Source organism: Ambystoma mexicanum, chromosome 2q (genome assembly GCF_040938575.1).
Source record: "Ambystoma mexicanum isolate Mex_15411 chromosome 2q, UKY_AmexF1_1, whole genome shotgun sequence".
Taxonomy (NCBI): Eukaryota; Metazoa; Chordata; class Amphibia; order Caudata; family Ambystomatidae; genus Ambystoma; species Ambystoma mexicanum.
Genome location: NC_090924.1, coordinates 1,131,588,520 through 1,131,606,208, shown reverse-complemented (window position 1 = coordinate 1,131,606,208; position 17,689 = coordinate 1,131,588,520).

The window sequence follows — 17,689 nt, the reverse complement described above, 5'->3', positions numbered from 1 at the left end:
GCCAGCCGTAGTAACACTCCACTTACCTCGCCAGCGTTCCAGCTTACCTGCCTTCCAGCACGTCCGGTAAGTGGTCTGTTTGTTTGCGTTTGTGTGTCGAGTCTGTTCTGCTGTATATTTGTGTTGTGTATGTTGAGATGGGGGGGTGGGGGGGATGCGGGGAGGAGGATAGGGGGGATGGGGGGGTGTGCGGGGGGGTGTCGGATGTGCATGTTTGTTTTTGAATGTTTGTATTGTGTATGTTTAGATGGGGGGGTGTCGGATGTGCATGAATGTTTGTTTTTGAATGTTTGTGTTGTGTATGTTGAGATGGGGGGTTGGGGGTGTCGGATGTGTATGAATGTTTGTTTTTGAGTGTGTTGTGTTGTGTATGTTGAGATGGGGGGTTGGGGGGTTTCGGATGTGTATGAATGTTTGTTTTTGAGTGTTTGTGTTGTGTATGTTGAGTTGGGGGGGTGGTGGGGTGTCGGATGTGTATGAATGTTTGTTTTTGAGTGTGTTGTGTATGTTTAGATGGGGGTGTGGGGGGTGTTGGATGTGCATGAATGTTTGTTTTTGAATGTTTGTGTTGTGTATGTTGAGATGGGGGGTTGGGGGGTTTCGGATGTGTATGAATGTTTGTTTTTGAGTGTTTGTGTTGTGTATGTTGAGTTGGGGGGGTGGTGGGGTGTCGGATGTGTATGAATGTTTGTTTTTGAGTGTGTTGTGTATGTTTAGATGGGGGTGTGGGGGGTGTTGGATGTGCATGAATGTTTGTTTTTGAATGTTTGTGTTGTGTATGTTGAGATGGGGGGTTGGGGGGTGTCGGATGTTTATGAATATTTGTTTTTGAGTGTTTGTGTTGTGTATGTTGAGTTAGGGGGTGGGGGGTGTCGGATGTGTATGAATGTTTGTTTTTGAGTGTGTTGTGTATGTTGAGTTGGGGGGTGGGGGAGTGTCGGATGTGTATGTATGTTTGTTTTTGAGTGTTTGTGTTGTGCATGTTGAGATGGGGCGTGGGGGGGGCGTCGGATGAACATGAATGTTTGTTGTTGAGTGTTTGTGTTGTGTATGTTGAGATGGGGGTGGGGGGTTTGGGTCTGCATGGGTGCATGCTTGAGAATGTGTGTGCTGAGTTGGGGGGTGAGGGGGTTCGGGTCTGTATGGGTGCATGCTTGAGATTGTGTGTGCTGAGTTGGGGGGGTTCGGGTCTGTATGGGTGCATGCTTGAGAGTGTGTTTGGGGCATAGTGTTTGGTTTGGGGTGAGGGACATGGAGCATAGTGTTTGGTTGGGGGTGGGAGCCATGGGGCATAGTGTTTGGTTGGGGGTGAGGGGGCCATGGGGCATAGTGTTTGGTTGGGGGTGAGGAGGCCATGGGGCATAGTGTTTGGTTGGGGGTAAGGGGGCCATGGGGCATAGTGTTTGGTTGGGGGTGAGGAGGACATGGGGCATAGTGTTTGGTTGGGGGTGGGAGTCATGGGGCATAGTGTTTGGTTGGGGGTGGGGGACATGGACATGGGGCATAGTGTTTGGTTGGGGATGGGGGACATGGGGCATAGTGTTTGGGTGGGGGTGAGGGGGCCATGGGGCATAGTGTTTGGTTGGGGGTGAGGGAGCCATGGGGCATAGTGTTTGGTTGGGGGTGGTAGCCATGCAGCATTGTGTTTGGTTGGGGGTGGGGGACATGGGTACGGGGCATAGTGTTTGGTTGGGGGTGGGAGCCATGGGGCATAGTGTTTGGTTGGGGGACATGGGCATGGGGCATAGTGTTTGGTTGGGGGTGAGGGGGGCATTGGGCATAGTGTTTGGTTGGGGTGGGAGCCATGCGGCATAGTGTTTGGTTGGGGGTGGGGGACATGGGCATGGGGCAAAGTGTTTGGTTGTGGGTGGGAGCCATGGGGCATGGTGTTTGGTTTGGGGTGGGGGACATGGGCATGGGGCATAGTGTTTGGTTGGGGTGTGAGGGGGGCATGGGGCATAGTGTTTTGTTGGGGTGGGAGCCATGCGGCATAGTGTTTGGTTGGGGGTGGGGGACATGGGCATGGGGCATAGTGTTTGGTTGGGGGTGAGGGACATGGGCATAGTGTTTGGTTGTGGGTGAAGGACAGGGGGCATAGTATTTGCTTGGGGGATGAGGGACAGGGGGCATAGTGTTTGGTTGGGGGTGGGAGCCATGGGGCATAGTGTTTGGTTGGGGGTGAGGGGGCCATGGGGCATAGTGTTTGGTTGGTGGTGGGAGCCATGGGGCATAGTGGGTTGGGGGTGAGGGACAGGGGGCATAGTGTTTGCTTGAGGCGTGGGGCCCATGGGGCATAGTGTTTGGTTGGGGGTGGGAGCCATGGGGCATCGTGTTTGGTTGGGGGTGAGGGGGCCATGGGGCATAGTGTTTGGTTGGGGATGAGGGGGCCATGGGGCATAGTGTTTGGTTGGGGGTGGGAGCCATGGGGCATAGTGTGTGGTTGGGGGTGGGGGATGGGGCATAGTGTTTGGTTGGGGGTGAGGGGGCCATGGGGCATAGTGTTTGGTTGGGGGTGGGAGCCATGGGGCATAGTGTTTGGTTGGGGGTGGGGGACATGGACATGGGGCATAGTGTTTGGTTGGGGGTGGGGGACATGGGGCATAGTGTTTGGTTGGGGTGAGGGGGTCATGGGGCATAGTGTTTGGTTGGGGGTGAGGGGGCCATGAGGCATAGTGTTTGGTTGGGTAGTGGGGGCCATGGGGCATAGTGTTTGGTTGGGGGTGGGAGCCATGGGGCATAGTGTTTGGTTGGGGGTGGGGGACATGGGCATGGGGCATAGTGTTTGCTTGGGGTGAGGGGGGCATGAGGCATAGTATTTGGTTGGGGGTGGTAGCCATGCAGCATAGTGTTTGGTTGGGGGTGGGGGACATGGGCTTGGGGCATAGTGTTTGGTTGGGGGTGGGAGCCATGGGGCATAGTGTTTGGTTGGGGGACATGGGCATGGGGCATCGTGTTTGGTTGGGGGTGAGGGGGGCATGGGGCATAGTGTTTGGGTGGGGGTGGGAGCTATGCGGCATAGTGTTTGGTTGGGGGTGGGGGACATGGGGCATAGTGTTTGGTTGGGGGTGGGAGCCATGGGGCATAGTGTTTGGTTGGGGGTGGGGGACATGGGTATGGGGCATAGTGTTTGGTTGGGAGTGAGGGGGGCATGGGGCATAGTGTTTGGTTGGGGGTGGGAGCCATGCGGCATAGTGTTTGGTTGGGGTGGGGGACATGAGCATGGGGCATAGTGTTTGGTTGGGGGTGGGAGCCATGGGGCATAGTGTTTGGTTGGGGGTGGGGGACATGGGCATGGGGCATAGTGTTTGGTTGGGGATGGGAGCCATGGGGCATAGTGTTTGGTTGGGGGACATGGGCATGGGGCATGGTGTTTGGTTGGGGGTGAGGGGGCATTGGGCATAGTGTTTGGTTGGGGGTGGGAGCCATGCGGCATAGTGTTTGGTTGGGGGTGAGGGGGCCATGGGGCATAGTGTTTGGTTGGGGGTGGGAGCCATGGGGCATAGTGTTTGGTTGGGGGTGAGGGACAGGGGGCATAGTGTTTGCTTGAGGCGTGGGGGCCATGGGGCATAGTGTTTGGTTGGGGGTAGGAGCCATGGGGCATAGTGTTTGGTTGGGGGTGAGGGGGCCATGGGGCATAGTGTTTGGTTGGGGATGAGGGGGCCAGGGGGCATAGTGTTTGGTTGGTGGTGAGGGGGCCATGGGGCATAGTGTTTGGTTGGGGGTGAGGGGGCCATGGGGCATAGTGTTTGGTTGGGGGTGGGAGCCATGGGGCATAGTGTTTGGTTGGGGGTGAGGGGGCCATGGGGCATAGTGTTTGGTTGGGGATGGGGGCCATGGGGCATAGTGTTTGGTTGGGGGTGAGGGGGCCATGGGGCATAGTGTTTGGTTGGGGGTGGGAGCCATGGGGCATAGTGTTTGGTTGGGGGTGGGAGCCATGGGGCATAGTGTTTGGTTGGGGGTGAGGGGGCCATGGGGCATAGTGTTTGGTTGGGGGTGGGAGCCATGGGGCATAGTGTTTGGTTGGGGGTAGGAGCCATGGGGCATAGTGTTTGGTTGGGGGTGAGGGGGCCATGGGGCATAGTGTTTGGTTGGGGATGAGGGGGCCAGGGGGCATAGTGTTTGGTTGGTGGTGAGGGGGCCATGGGGCATAGTGTTTGGTTGGGGGTGAGGGGGCCATGGGGCATAGTGTTTGGTTGGGGGTGGGAGCCATGGGGCATAGTGTTTGGTTGGGGGTGAGGGGGCCATGGGGCATAGTGTTTGGTTGGGGATGGGGGCCATGGGGCATAGTGTTTGGTTGGGGGTGAGGGGGCCATGGGGCATAGTGTTTGGTTGGGGGTGGGAGCCATGGGGCATAGTGTTTGGTTGGGGGTGGGAGCCATGGGGCATAGTGTTTGGTTGGGGGTGAGGGGGCCATGGGGCATAGTGTTTGGTTGGGGGTGGGAGCCATGGGGCATAGTGTTTGGTTGGGGGTGGGAGCCATGGGGCATAGTGTTTGGTTGGGGGTGGGAGCCATGGGGCATAGTGTTTGGTTGGGGGTGGGAGTCATGGGGCATAGTGTTGCACTCCAAGAGTGAACCCAATAATAAAGCTAAAACAGGCACAGTTAGGAGATGTACATCCTTTGCTTTTTTGAGGAAACCTAACTCAACGAAAGCCATACTCCTCTTGGGCAACCCAAACAGCAAAGTATAGCAGTCCAAAATAACGGAATGTCCAATCATAGGTCAATAAAATATATATAATTTAATTAAACAGATGATATACAATAACTAAATCGAAATAAATTATAACAATGGAAAATGTGTAGTACAAATGTAAGTTTGAAATGCAATAAAAATCGTTACCCCTCAAAAACATATTCTTTTTCCAGGTGTTTAATACAAATCGGGGTTGAAAAAGCCTCCTCCCACACCCGCCTACCACCCCGCCCACATTTACTTTTCGGCCCACTATAGCACTCATGTAAGGTACTTTCGGCCCTCTGTCAAAATTAGTTGTGCACCCCTGATGTAGAGGAACACCGCTCCCAACTGGTCCCACGCACTTCGACCACCAGGACCATTTGTCCCTGTGTGTGTTTATCCTCATAATCATTTTGAAATGTAATTTTCTCTGTCACATGCTTTGTCGATCCATCACTGATCCTAGCAAAAATGGAAGCACATTTAGCCATGACTGGCTATGAGGGGCCTGTTTGGAGAAACGACTAAAGGATCCAACTTCTTTGACTGTAAAATAGAGAGAAATAGATGAGGGAGAGTAGCATTCAGTCATGGAAAATAAATGCACAGAAGGGTCAACAATAACCCTTTGTGCATTCACCCGCACCTTTTCAAAATAGGCACTGGGGAATCCATGTTAAATCCACACAGTTTGGTCTGCAACCGGTTTTTAAATAAATACCGATACACACGTTCGAATATGCGTAATTGCCCCGTTCCATATATGCAGACCACAATTCGAGGCTCTTCGTAAACAGGCTGCATTATTTTCCCCTGCAAGTCAAAACGAAAACGCTAGCGCAGCGCATGTCTGCACGTGCAAGGACAATACTTTGTGAATCAGCCGCTTGGTGTTTAGGCGCGTGCGACACTGCAGTTGTTCAGAGCTATTGTGCTTTTCCTTATCGTCGCGGGGCCTTGGTATTCATTAGCCAATGAATGGCAGCCTCTCTGGGAGAAGGCAATCCACCTTAAGAGTTGAAATATGTAATCCCAAATGTAATCCAGCTCAATCATCATGGAAGACAATTGTTTTCAGGGAGATGCGCTCCGTGATCTGCTTGATCGTTAATGCTGCTTGAATGGATGCCTGGAAGGACAGATTGATGGCTGGCACTGCATCGGTGACATCTTACTCTAACGTAGGCCCCCTTCCTTAGTAAACAGGCATTATACTGAGCATTGGAAACATCCCAGTAAAATACCAAAACAAATGTGAATGGAGGCTCATAATGCTAAATTATCTGTTGACCTGTAGCAAAGAGTAACAGCATATACTTAACATGTCCCAGCTTCTCCAGAACTATTGCTGTGAGTTTTAAATCAGTCTATTTATACAGCCCAATACAATGTGTGTTCTTAATCCAGTCTCTCACTATGGTTTACAGAGCACAGGTCTTGTCTGGATTACCTCTACTTATCTTCTTAATCCTTTTTATATCTCTTGTGTGTGGTTTACCTTTCTGTATTTGTTCCACTGTGTTTTTGAAGCGAGCCAGTCAACTGCACAACATCTTAGAACGCCTACTCCTAAGATTGATAGTCTTTCTCACAATCCTGCAGAGACCACCTGCGCATGTACGCAAGAAAAAACCACCAGGATCTTATCTTTAAGTTAAAAAAAAAGACAAGCATTATCTACCCAGGAGAAACCTGAGCAGGTTATGAAACAATCAGAATACCTTGTTCACAAACCAATGAATAATACATTTTATGCATATGGAAAAGAATTAAAAAAATCCCAAATCATTCCAAAAAGTAGACAAGACACATTAGGCTATAAGTATGATATAATCAATACCTGGCAGGACTTTTATTTGAAATCACCCCAACCTCCTAAAAAAAACAACCTCTACAACAACTAATACATCCCCAGATCTTTCAACCAATAAGAGAGAAGAACACACGAGTGCATTGGTTAATGCAGCACGTAATATAGTTGAACAGTTAGCACAGGCCTCGACTTCCGAGGATGTTTTTAGAAGCAGCATCAGACGTTACAGAAAAGCAGGTTATTTGTTTAGAAGAAGATGGAAAAATAGAATTTTAAAGAAGAAATCCCACCGCAGAACGCTAACACAAGAAAACGTGGTAGTTAACGTTTTTCTCTGGCCATTAACTACCTTTCAGCGATGTACCTTACAGAAAGGCTTAACCTTTCTATCAACTTCTAATTCAAATTTCCTTCAAGAACACATTTATCTTTATAGGTTGCTAAGGAAAATGAGATTACAGATATGTTTTGCTACACTTGACCATTCTTTTAGACACCCACACAGATTGTGACTACCAAGAATTTAAACCAAAAATGTATATTAATCCTCCCTTACAGCATAAAACATTGGAGATTTAAAAAAAAATGATGGCAGAACTTCAATACTTGATTTACACTAAAACAAAACAAGTCTAATTCATTGAAAAATGAAAGTTCTGAACTTAAAAATGTAGCCGACGTATTATAATCGTACCTGCAGATGAAGGTGGGGCCATTGCAATAATGTGTTCAGAGCAGTATGAAAGAGACCATTAAAGGATACTTCCACTTTCCGACCCTATTACAAATGAACCGACTATTACTTTGACTTCTTTGATCAAAGTGGCACAAAAACGTTTGACTAACAAGTACCCAAAAATTCACTAATCTCTAATTGAACCACAACATTCAAAGTACTGAAACTCACATTAAAAATTCAAGTGGCATTTTACGATTACTTGATTCAACATCTTATTCAAGTATAGACATTATTGGGCTAATAAATGTAACAAGTTTCACTTAACAGATGGATTGTGGAATGTAGGAACTAAATGGAAAAGTATGATGTGGATTTGGCATTGTTGCAGAGCACTCCCAACTTGGCAAAAAAGTAATAATGGGACTGGGATTGGATTCTAGCTATCCAGGAGGTTCGTAAGACTAAACTATTCTCCTGTGTTCTGGTTGATGTTAGACCTCTGGGAGTCTTATCATTCTATCTGTTCAAGTTCCCTAGCCCTACTTTGAGATGACCATTACTACGATTGAGACATAACCTACTCCTGACAAAAGATGTTTTAGGTGCTCGAGAGGGTGTGGAGATTGTCGATCTCACAGAAATTGCCGATTTTGTCAATCTGCCACAATTGTTGACACAATTGTACACATACTTTTGGAGTGTGAGTCTCTAAATGAACACAGTATTTTGCATTTCCATCACCTTACATACGTTTTTAACATTACACCCGATGGTTTTGAATTGCAACAGATGACATCTGGGAACATGAGTTGGGGTTTAGCTGCACTTCGTTTTATTAAGGATTTTTTGGTTTAATGGAATAAGGATCATTACATTATATGATTTTGTTGAGTTTTTGCATATTTCTCATGATTTGTGTATAACTTGGATTTTAAACAAAATGTGTCTATTAATTATTACTTTCTACAATAATGTAGATGCTGGTTTTATGATAACTCAATGTATTTATTTGTTTTTCGTCTTAATTGTGTGAACAAATTATTGTATGAATACAATTCACAATAAAAATAAATGTAACAAGTTTATTCATGTCTATTCCCCATTCAGAACGACTCTAAGCTATGGAATGGTTCCTGCTAAAAGTTGATAATATAAATGGCAACACAGTTTTTTTATTCACTCTGGTGAAGTACATATTGAATAAAACCTTTTTTCAATTTAAGGATCAATTGTTTTCAAATGTCTAAAACGTCAACTGTGGCAAAGATGGCACCTCTATATGATAATGTCTTTATTCACTACTTTGATTTTCAATTTGTTGTAATGATCGATGAAAACAATATTTAAAAATAAACAAAAGGTACATTAATGACATCATCAGATGGCAAGGTACCTAATCAGAGCTAGGTTTTTCTTCCTTCCTTCTCAGAGTAGCTGTACAATGAATACAAGCACAGGAAGATACTTTCTGGAATGTAAAGGTTCAAGTACATGAGGGTCATTTAATGATCACTGTATTCACTACACTCACAAACAGTAATAACTTTCTACACTTTAAGAGTTTTCAGTCCCATACAATTATTCAAAGTGTACAGTCCAGCCAATTTCTGAGATATAAACGTATAGTGTCTACTGAAGAGGTGGTGGTGTTAGAGAATCAGAAATAGTGGAACAAACCCATGGCAACAGACATTGAGTAAAGACATTGAGTAAAGCTGAAAGTAGAGCATCCTCATTTCACCACACTACACTTTTAAGATCTAAAATAAACAGTGAACAATCTAATCTTATGTGCATTACCAAGGTTTATAAACAGTCACAAGATTTAAAAAAAGTTTACATTTTGTAAGCATGGGTAGATAAGGAAGATATTGGTTAGAACAAATAACAAATTGGATTTACCTGTCACAATCTGTAAGATCAAGAGGGGAACATTTCCATGTATTATTACCAACATTATCATAGTCTCTCTAACCGAGACAATATATGAGAACCGTACACTGAAAAGATTATTAAAGTATGCAATTATGTTAATTATGATTAAATTACTGTGATGTATGGCCAGAAATAGCCATGTGGAATTCATATATAGTCATGATGCTCACAAGGCAAAATGTAGACTGAACATGAATAAAACATCAGATTGCATAAAACAGAATCTCCAGTGGCACCATGCTTTATGGACTATCATCACTTAATTTCTAAAATGTGATTTGTAGTATTTGGAGTTGTTAAAGCACACATCAGAGATGAGAGCATCTCTAAATGTCTGCCACAAACTTGTAAGTGGTGGATTGATAATGTGTATTCTCTTTTTCCTAAAGGGATGAACGTTCATTGGGACCTTGGTTGCTATATTTAAATTGATAAGATCTTCATAGTGCTTCACCCAATATTCAATATGTATTTATTCTCATGGGTTTTCATCAGGATTTGATTGTAATATGTAAAGTAGATTATTGTTACAGGTCAGATAAGATCAGTGAAGTTCATCCATTTGTTCTCTGTAATAGCACTATAATTCATTGTTGTTATAAAATCATGTTTTATTTTTATATTGTGGTGACTTGAGAAAGGAGATACCAAATTTGGAGGTCACTTATGAGTTTTAACAGGATTTCCAACATCACCACCATAATGGGATCAAAAACAGCTGGATAGGCATAGTTGCTTTAAGCAGGCATCAACACCTGTCATTAAGAGCAGTTCACCTTATAAGGACAATGAAAACAAAACAGAGGATGAATGTTTGATAGCCACCAGCTACTTTATTGATGTTTGCTGTACTTAAGCTATGAAGTAAGGATATTCATAACTTGGTTTGACAAAGTTTGGATGGATTGAATTTCTGGATGTATTGATAAACCTAAATCTTTACTTTATCTCTGAGACGGTACGAATATGTGAACCAATTTCAGACATTTGATTTTATAAAAGCAAGAGGTAAGACTTTAAATAATCTTAAACTAAGATTGTTAATTATACCGCTGATTGAATACCAAGGATACATTGGACTGTTGGATTACACTATATAATTGAAGGAAGGTTTCACGATTAGATTTGGGTTAGGAAAAAAACATTTTATTTTTGGATTACATATACTGTTGGAAGCATTTGAGTATTGGAAGAACATCAAAGTGTGAGGTAGGGTGATGCATTGCCTTTTGGGTTAGACTCTGATTACATATTTCATTGTGTACTTATAAAGACTTCAACAGGGCCAATCTTTCTTGTTTTTAACTTAGCAACAGAACAGTGTGGTTTGATCGAGATATCTCTGAACAGACTGTCCTTTGAAATGAATTATTTTCTTTACAGAATGAGCTGGTCATACAGATGAATTATCTTGAACATTATGGGACTTCATACATTTGGTCAAGCTTAGTGGGCCATTTTGGGGAATTTGGTACTAGAAGACATTTTAGGTAAAAATGGTATTTAGTTTATTTTAAGTTTTTGTACAAGATTAATAAAGAGAGGTTCCTGCTCTCCTGAAGAAGAATTTCCATCTCAAAATGTGTTAACAATTATTGCAGAATACCATACGTGGATGAACTTCATACTCTTCACATTGCAATTTTTAGTTTGGGCTATTAGGTGGTGGTGAAAGCGCTACCTTTAAGACAAAATTATTGTCATTAAAATAAGAGCTTTAACATACGAGCTACAAATATGGGCTTTGAATGAGGGTCTGTAATGCTTTTCCAATGGAGATGATATTTGAGGAGGGAAACACAGTGTTTGGTTATTTAATCCCTTCCATTCCTTGCCATTAGACATGCTAATCCCTATGGCTAATCCCACCATCCCGGCCCATCTCGGAACTCTTTGAGCTCTTTCTGCTTTTCCATGGAGGCAGCCATCTTGGATGACTGTCTCTAAGGATGTTCTCTGAAAACAAGCCAAAACTAGCAGCCATCTTTGAATGGGAAAGATACCATGCATCTTCCAAAATAAAATGATACATTTTTAAAATAGCTAAAGTAATTTGCATTTTGGTAGCTTGTTTTGATTTGCAATGAAATGAGGGCTAGTTTTGGTAAGGTGCCACTATGGTGACTTGACATTTTGGATTTTTCTTATAAGTGGCAATCGCTAATATACATTACATACATATATAATCATGCTTATACAGTTGTGTCAAAAGGTACTGCTGCAAATACAGTACGCTATTTTGGTCCTATGGCTAGTTTCTTTTGCAGGATTACCTGGTTCAATTTTGTATTTGCGTAACTCTGCACAGTACCAGACGTGTCCGCTACGTGCTGCCAAGCCCATTCATAAAAAGCCCATGCAAGCCATGTAGCACTAATCTTCTGGTGATTTGCTGGCACCACACCCTGCTTCCCTTTTGCCAGGACTGTGAGCCAAAGATCATTTTACTTCAATTATTGTGTACAAAATAATGAGAGGGTTGGATTTTTCAAGGCATATTTTGAGAGAGGAAGGGCAGCGAGCTTGGATGACTTACCACTTTCCGGGAGCGCTAGAGTACCTTTAGAGGTGTTTTTTTCTGTACATTCTCTGGTAAAAAATACACAAAGAGAACGTTTATCATGTGATGAAGTGTATGCACATACAAACAAAGGAAATACAGAAAGGGGTGTACTCATCAGGATTAGTTACAATGACTTAAACTTATTTGCATCAAGTGATGCTGCAAGGAAATATATCACATGATTAAAGTGTACAGCTACTTGGTATTCAATCTGAATTTAGTCGGTCAAGTGGCACAGCGAGTAGAGCACGTGCTTTGACATCTGTGCTAGAGCCTGCTAACGGAGGTTCGAATCCTGGAGGGCCAAACTCAGCCTTTCATCCTTCCGAGGTCGATAAATGAGCACCACACACCGTGGGTAATAATAAGCAGCGCTCAGATACCTGAGGGTTTGTAGCGCTATATAAATGCCAAATTATTATTATTATTTATTTTTTAAATTATATTTCAACCAACAAAACAATACAGAAGAAATATACAGTGCAAGATTCAATAATACAATTTCGCTTTTGTACATTATACAATTTGATCTCTGTTCCCCAAATCCCACCTCCCTTACGAGCCTATCAAGTCTGTTCACTCTGTATTCGCACTGCGTGATGAGGTCTGTTTTCCATTGGAATCTGCCAAATCTGGCAGCGTTCCAAACAGTTCCGCTATCAGCGATTTCCAAGCATATAGGATTCCCACCTCTTCTCCCCCTCCTATATTACTGGACTCCTGCCATACCATGGTCTCCGCTTCTGCCCACCTTTGTAACTCCTTCCACCATATCTCCACCCGCGGTTTATGACAAGCCTTCCAACCCATGGCGATCCTCCTCTTAGCCAACACATATGCCAAGTCCTTCAATTTGTTAACATGCTGTAATTTTTGCGATCTAAGGAACCCCCAGTAGGCAGGCCCAGGCTGACTCTACAACCAATGTGACGCCTTTATCCGCAAGTTTCGCCGCTGTCTCGCTCCAGAAACGCCCAACCACCGGGCAGGACCAAAACATGTGTATCATGTCGACCTGTTCTTTATCGCATTTGGGAAATGCTTGTCTTCCTACATTTTTAAACCTTGATATCTTCAGGTGTGTCATGTACGCCCTATGCGTAATATATAATTGTATTTGTTTCAACCTAGCGTTTCTCGACACCTTTTGATGATACCACAAAGCACGCTCCCACATCCTGTCTTCCATCGGGGCTCCCATCTCTGTTTCCCAGTCTAATCTTAGTTGCGTTGGTTCTCTACCAATCTTAAGCATCAGCATGTCATACAATCTTGAAATATCGTGCCCTCCCTCTGTTATATCATATATCATGTCCACAGTACCATCCGGCTCTTCTTCAAGAATCGTTTCAGGCCAAGTTTTCTTAATTTCACGTACCAGTCTATGATACATAATATATTGACCTACGTGTAGACCTGTTTCCTCGCCCAGCTCTTCGAAATTTATGATGGCTCCCTCCCGCCAGACATCACCCACAGTTGCCAACCCCACCGATTCCCAGTGGTTCCTAATCATCCGTCGTAGCTGCACATCACCCCTGGCCAGTGCAACCAGCGGTATCTGCGGGGAGCACAGAGCCGGGATTTCCATCATCCGGCACGCTCGGCGCCAGATCCTCCACCCAAGCATCAACATTCTATGGCGCCCCTACATTTCTATGTCGGACAACCAGATCACTTCTTTTAAATAAAATGTGGCACAGTCTGCACTGAACAATCTGGATTCAGGGGTTCCTTCATCCGAGAGCCATTTAGCAACATACTGCAATTGGCTCACTACATAGTAGGCCTCATAGTTGGGGAGCCGTATCCCCCCTTTTTCGTCGAAATTCTGCAACTTCCACAGTGCCACCCTGCACCTGGTGCCCTGCCACAAAAAGTCCCTGCATATACTATTAAACTTGGCAAAAAACTTCCCCCGGTATGAGGTGTGGAATGTTTCCAAAATAATGCAGAAGTCTGGGCAAGACCACCATCTTAAGCATTGCACTACGCCCCATCATCGCTAGCGGCAGTCTCCCCCAAAATTGCATACTTTTCTCAATTTTTCCTACGGCTACCTCCGTGTTGTGTTTATGTTCTTGTTTAACCGTATGATACACATCTATCCAGAGGTACCGAAAGGTATCGACAGCCCAAGGGGCTTGCAGCACCGGCAGCTGCTCTACAGGGAGTCCCTTATAGCTACCTAACGGGAACAGTACAGACTTCTGAGGATTCACAGCTATACCAGACAGCCCCGCATACCGACCCATAACCTCCAAGATATACTGGAGGTTCTCCTCCGGGTGCCTCAGGTACAATAGCAAATCGTCTGCATACAAGGAGATCAAGTGTCGCTCCCCTCCCACTTCGATGCCTATGGTATCATACTGTTGTCTGAGATATATAGCCAAAGGCTCCAAAGCCAATATGTATAACATAGGGGACCATGGGCATCCCTGTCTAGTACCTCTGCCTAGCCGCCATCTCTCTGAAATAACAGCTCCTGTCGTAACTCTTGCTAGCGCCGCACTGTATAACATCTTTGCCCATCTTATGTATCCAGGCCCCATCCCATATTCCACCAGAGCCACCAGCAGCCATGGCCACTTGACAGAGTCAAAAGCCTTTACCGCGTCCAAGGACACCACTGCCATGTCACCCTCGTTCTCACCCGCCCATTTGATGACTCGTGGAGTCGCCTGTGATTATGAGTTATGTTCCTATTTGGAACATACCCCGTCTGATCAGGGTGTATGAGTTTGTCTATGACTCTTCGCAGTCTGTTTGCCAAAACAGCTGTTAGTATCTTGCTGTCTTGATTCAGCATTGATAGTGGTCTGTAGGAGCCACAGCTGTGTCCAGGCTTATTTGGTTTAGGAAGCAGAATTATAACTGCTTCCCTGAGCAACCCTGGCAGCTGTCCCGTCTCAAACGCCTCATTTAGCATATTCAGCATCGGAGGGAGCACTTCTGCTATGCATGCTTTATAAAACTCATTTGGAAGCCCGTCCGCCCCTGGGGTCTTACTGGTAGGCAATTGTCTCACCACCGCTTCTAGCTCCTCTAAAGTGATTGGTGCATCCAACTCTTCAGCACTTATCTTGGGCAGGCCTATATCTTCGAGTGTTTCTTTTATCCTTTCTTGACTATCCTCCTCCACGTCCCCATTCAGTTCCATGTAGTAGGTGGCAAATTCCTGATTAACTCCCTCCTGGGTGTCAGCTACACTGCCATAGTCCCTTGTTATTGTCCTAATGGTGGGTCTGGGGATTTCGCTCTTATATAACCACGCCAGAAGCCGTCCTGTTTTATTACCACCCGCGCGCTGCCTCTCTATGTATTTCTTATAATTCTGTTTACACAGCCTATCCCAATGTTCTCCACACGTCTGTTGTAATTGAAGTATCAGCTCCGCATTCGACCCAGTATCTCCAGAGTCCCTTTGTGCTTGTTCCAACTCTCTTTCGGCTGCATGCAAGTCAGTCAGGATACCGCCTTGCAAACTTTTAGACTTTGCTATGGCTACGCCTCTCAACACCACTTTAAAGGCCTCCCATAAAGTGCACGCTGAATCCACACTGCCCGTATTCTCCTCAAAGTAATTTATGATCTCCTCCCTTATATCTTCTTTGAACACAGGATCTTTAAGCGCCTCTGCTCGGAGCCGCCACGTTGGGATCCTTGCTCTTGGAGGGCGGTATTGCCAGCCGACAACCAAGGGCGAGTGGTCCGACAGGACTCTCGCTTTATAATCCACCTGCACCATTTCCACCATTATGTTTGACGTAGCAAAGACATAGTCCAGTCTAGTAGACCGCTGTTCTGGGGCCGAATAGTGAGAGTACTGTTTTTCTTGGGGGTGCTTCATTCTCCATACATCTGCCAGTCATCTAGCAGCGTTTGTAGCACATGTGCCGCCAGGGCAGGTTTATCTGACTTTTGATCTGATTTGTCCACCCTGGGGTCTAGTACACAGTTAAAATCCCCACCCCAGATTACTGCACTTCCCATGCACATGCCAAGATTGGCACTCAGGGTTCTGAAATACGTCGCTGTATTCTGATTGGGTGTGTATGTGTTGACTATACTTATCTCCCTGTTCTCTACCAATCCCCTGAGTATAACCATTCTCCCGTCTGCTTCAGCAGTTTCCTGTAACACATGAAAGGGGACATGCGGTGCCACCCAGATAAGGACCCCTCTAGGATAAACTGAGTATGTTGAGCCCACCACCACTCCTTTCCATTTCCTCATAATCATACCCAGTCTCTCTTTCGTCAAATGAGTCTCTTGCAATAGCGCAATGTCTATCTTTTGTCTTTGCAGGTAGAGCATAACCTTATTTCTCTTCAAATAACTGTTTAGACCCCTGACATTCCACGTAACTATCTTAAGGTCCCCAATGGCTTGTTATGGCTCCTGTCCCCACCCCAGCCATGCAAACCACTCCTTGTTTCTGTTCTCGTCTATATAGGCTCGTACCCCAGTGCAAACTTCCCTTAACTACACACATTCCAAACACTCCTCCCTCCCCCGTTTCCCACGCCGTCTCTTCCCAAACACACCTAACACCCCGCGCCTCCCGCCCCCCACTTTCCCTCCCAGCCCCAACAACCCCCTCCCCAACTGTTGCCCAGCTCCATCCCTGGATCTCAGGCACCCCCGCATCTAGCGTTTTCTGGCTTCCGCCCGTACTCGATGCTCCGCGGGGTAAGGCCGTCCTAATGGCTAGCCTACTAAAACTAGTACAGGGAAGTAGGGTACTCGCGTCCTGCCGCTCCTATTCGCTATAAACTCAACACACTTAACTGTACAATTGGCACATGCATGCACATTACTATATTCAAGTCCTTAAGTTTGCCAAGGTCCATGGTATCTGCTCTAAATGTCACCCTTACCCAGTGATACCCCTCAAGCATAACCATCACCTTCATTTCCATTGGAGTACCCACTATGCAGCATATCACCCTACATGCAATGTCCCGGCCACTTATCGTATTACTATCGAGCTTGTTCCGCCTCCTGCCCCGGACAACCCTGAAGATCTAGCCATGTCGTCGCTTCTTCGGGAGTGTGGAAAAAAAAACATCTTGCTCTTATGTATCACTTTCAACTTCGCAGGATACAGCAGCATATATTTGATCCCCGCCGCGTGTAGCCTTCTTTTGATCGCCACATAGCTGTACCGCTGCCTCTGGACCAGCATTTTGTAATCTGGATATGCCGTGACGGTGCACGAAGCCCTGTCAATGGTTCCCCCTTTGCGGAAGTATTCCAAAATCTTCTCGCGATCCCTATAGTTCAATATCTTCGCAATTATTGGCCGGGGGGTGCCCCCGGCTTCGGCCTCCTCATGAGGGCTCTATGCGCACACTCCACTGCAAATCCTTGCGAGAGTTTTTCAGCCCCTATTTCTTGCAAGAGTAAATTTTCGATATAGTCTGTGGGGTCTTGGCCTTCCTCTCCCTCTGGAAGGCCGACCACGTGAATGTTGTTCTTTCTTGCTCTCCCTTCTGCCTCTTCCGCCCGATTTTCCAGGTTAACGACCTGCTATTTCAATATGAGAACCTCCTTTGCGTTGTCTGCACTTTCCAGACTGCTCGTTCTCTCCGATAATGTCCTTACATCTTGTCGTAGCAAGGCGATGTCAATGCCTACTGCGTCTATCTTGGCTTCCAGTGCAGTGCGTAGATCCGCCATTGCTGCTCCCCATGAGTCCCTCAGCTCTGTGATAGCTGCTAGAATCTGATGGTTCTCCGTGGCTACAGTACTCTCTGCTGTTGCTGGCACTCCTTTAGGCACAGTGGTCGCTGGGGAGAGCTGTGCCCTAGCAAAGGTTTCCATGGTAGGTTGTTTATTTTTGTTCTTGCCCACGGTCCCCCGCACGGACATCCTGCTGGTTTAGTTGCCTTTCCAGGTTGTTCAGTCTCCGCTATAGCAGTCTTGTTGCGCTGCTGTGTTACGATTTCAGAGTGCCATCACAGGTCTAGGTCGATTGTCCATAGAGGCACTACGTGAGATTATGCTCACTG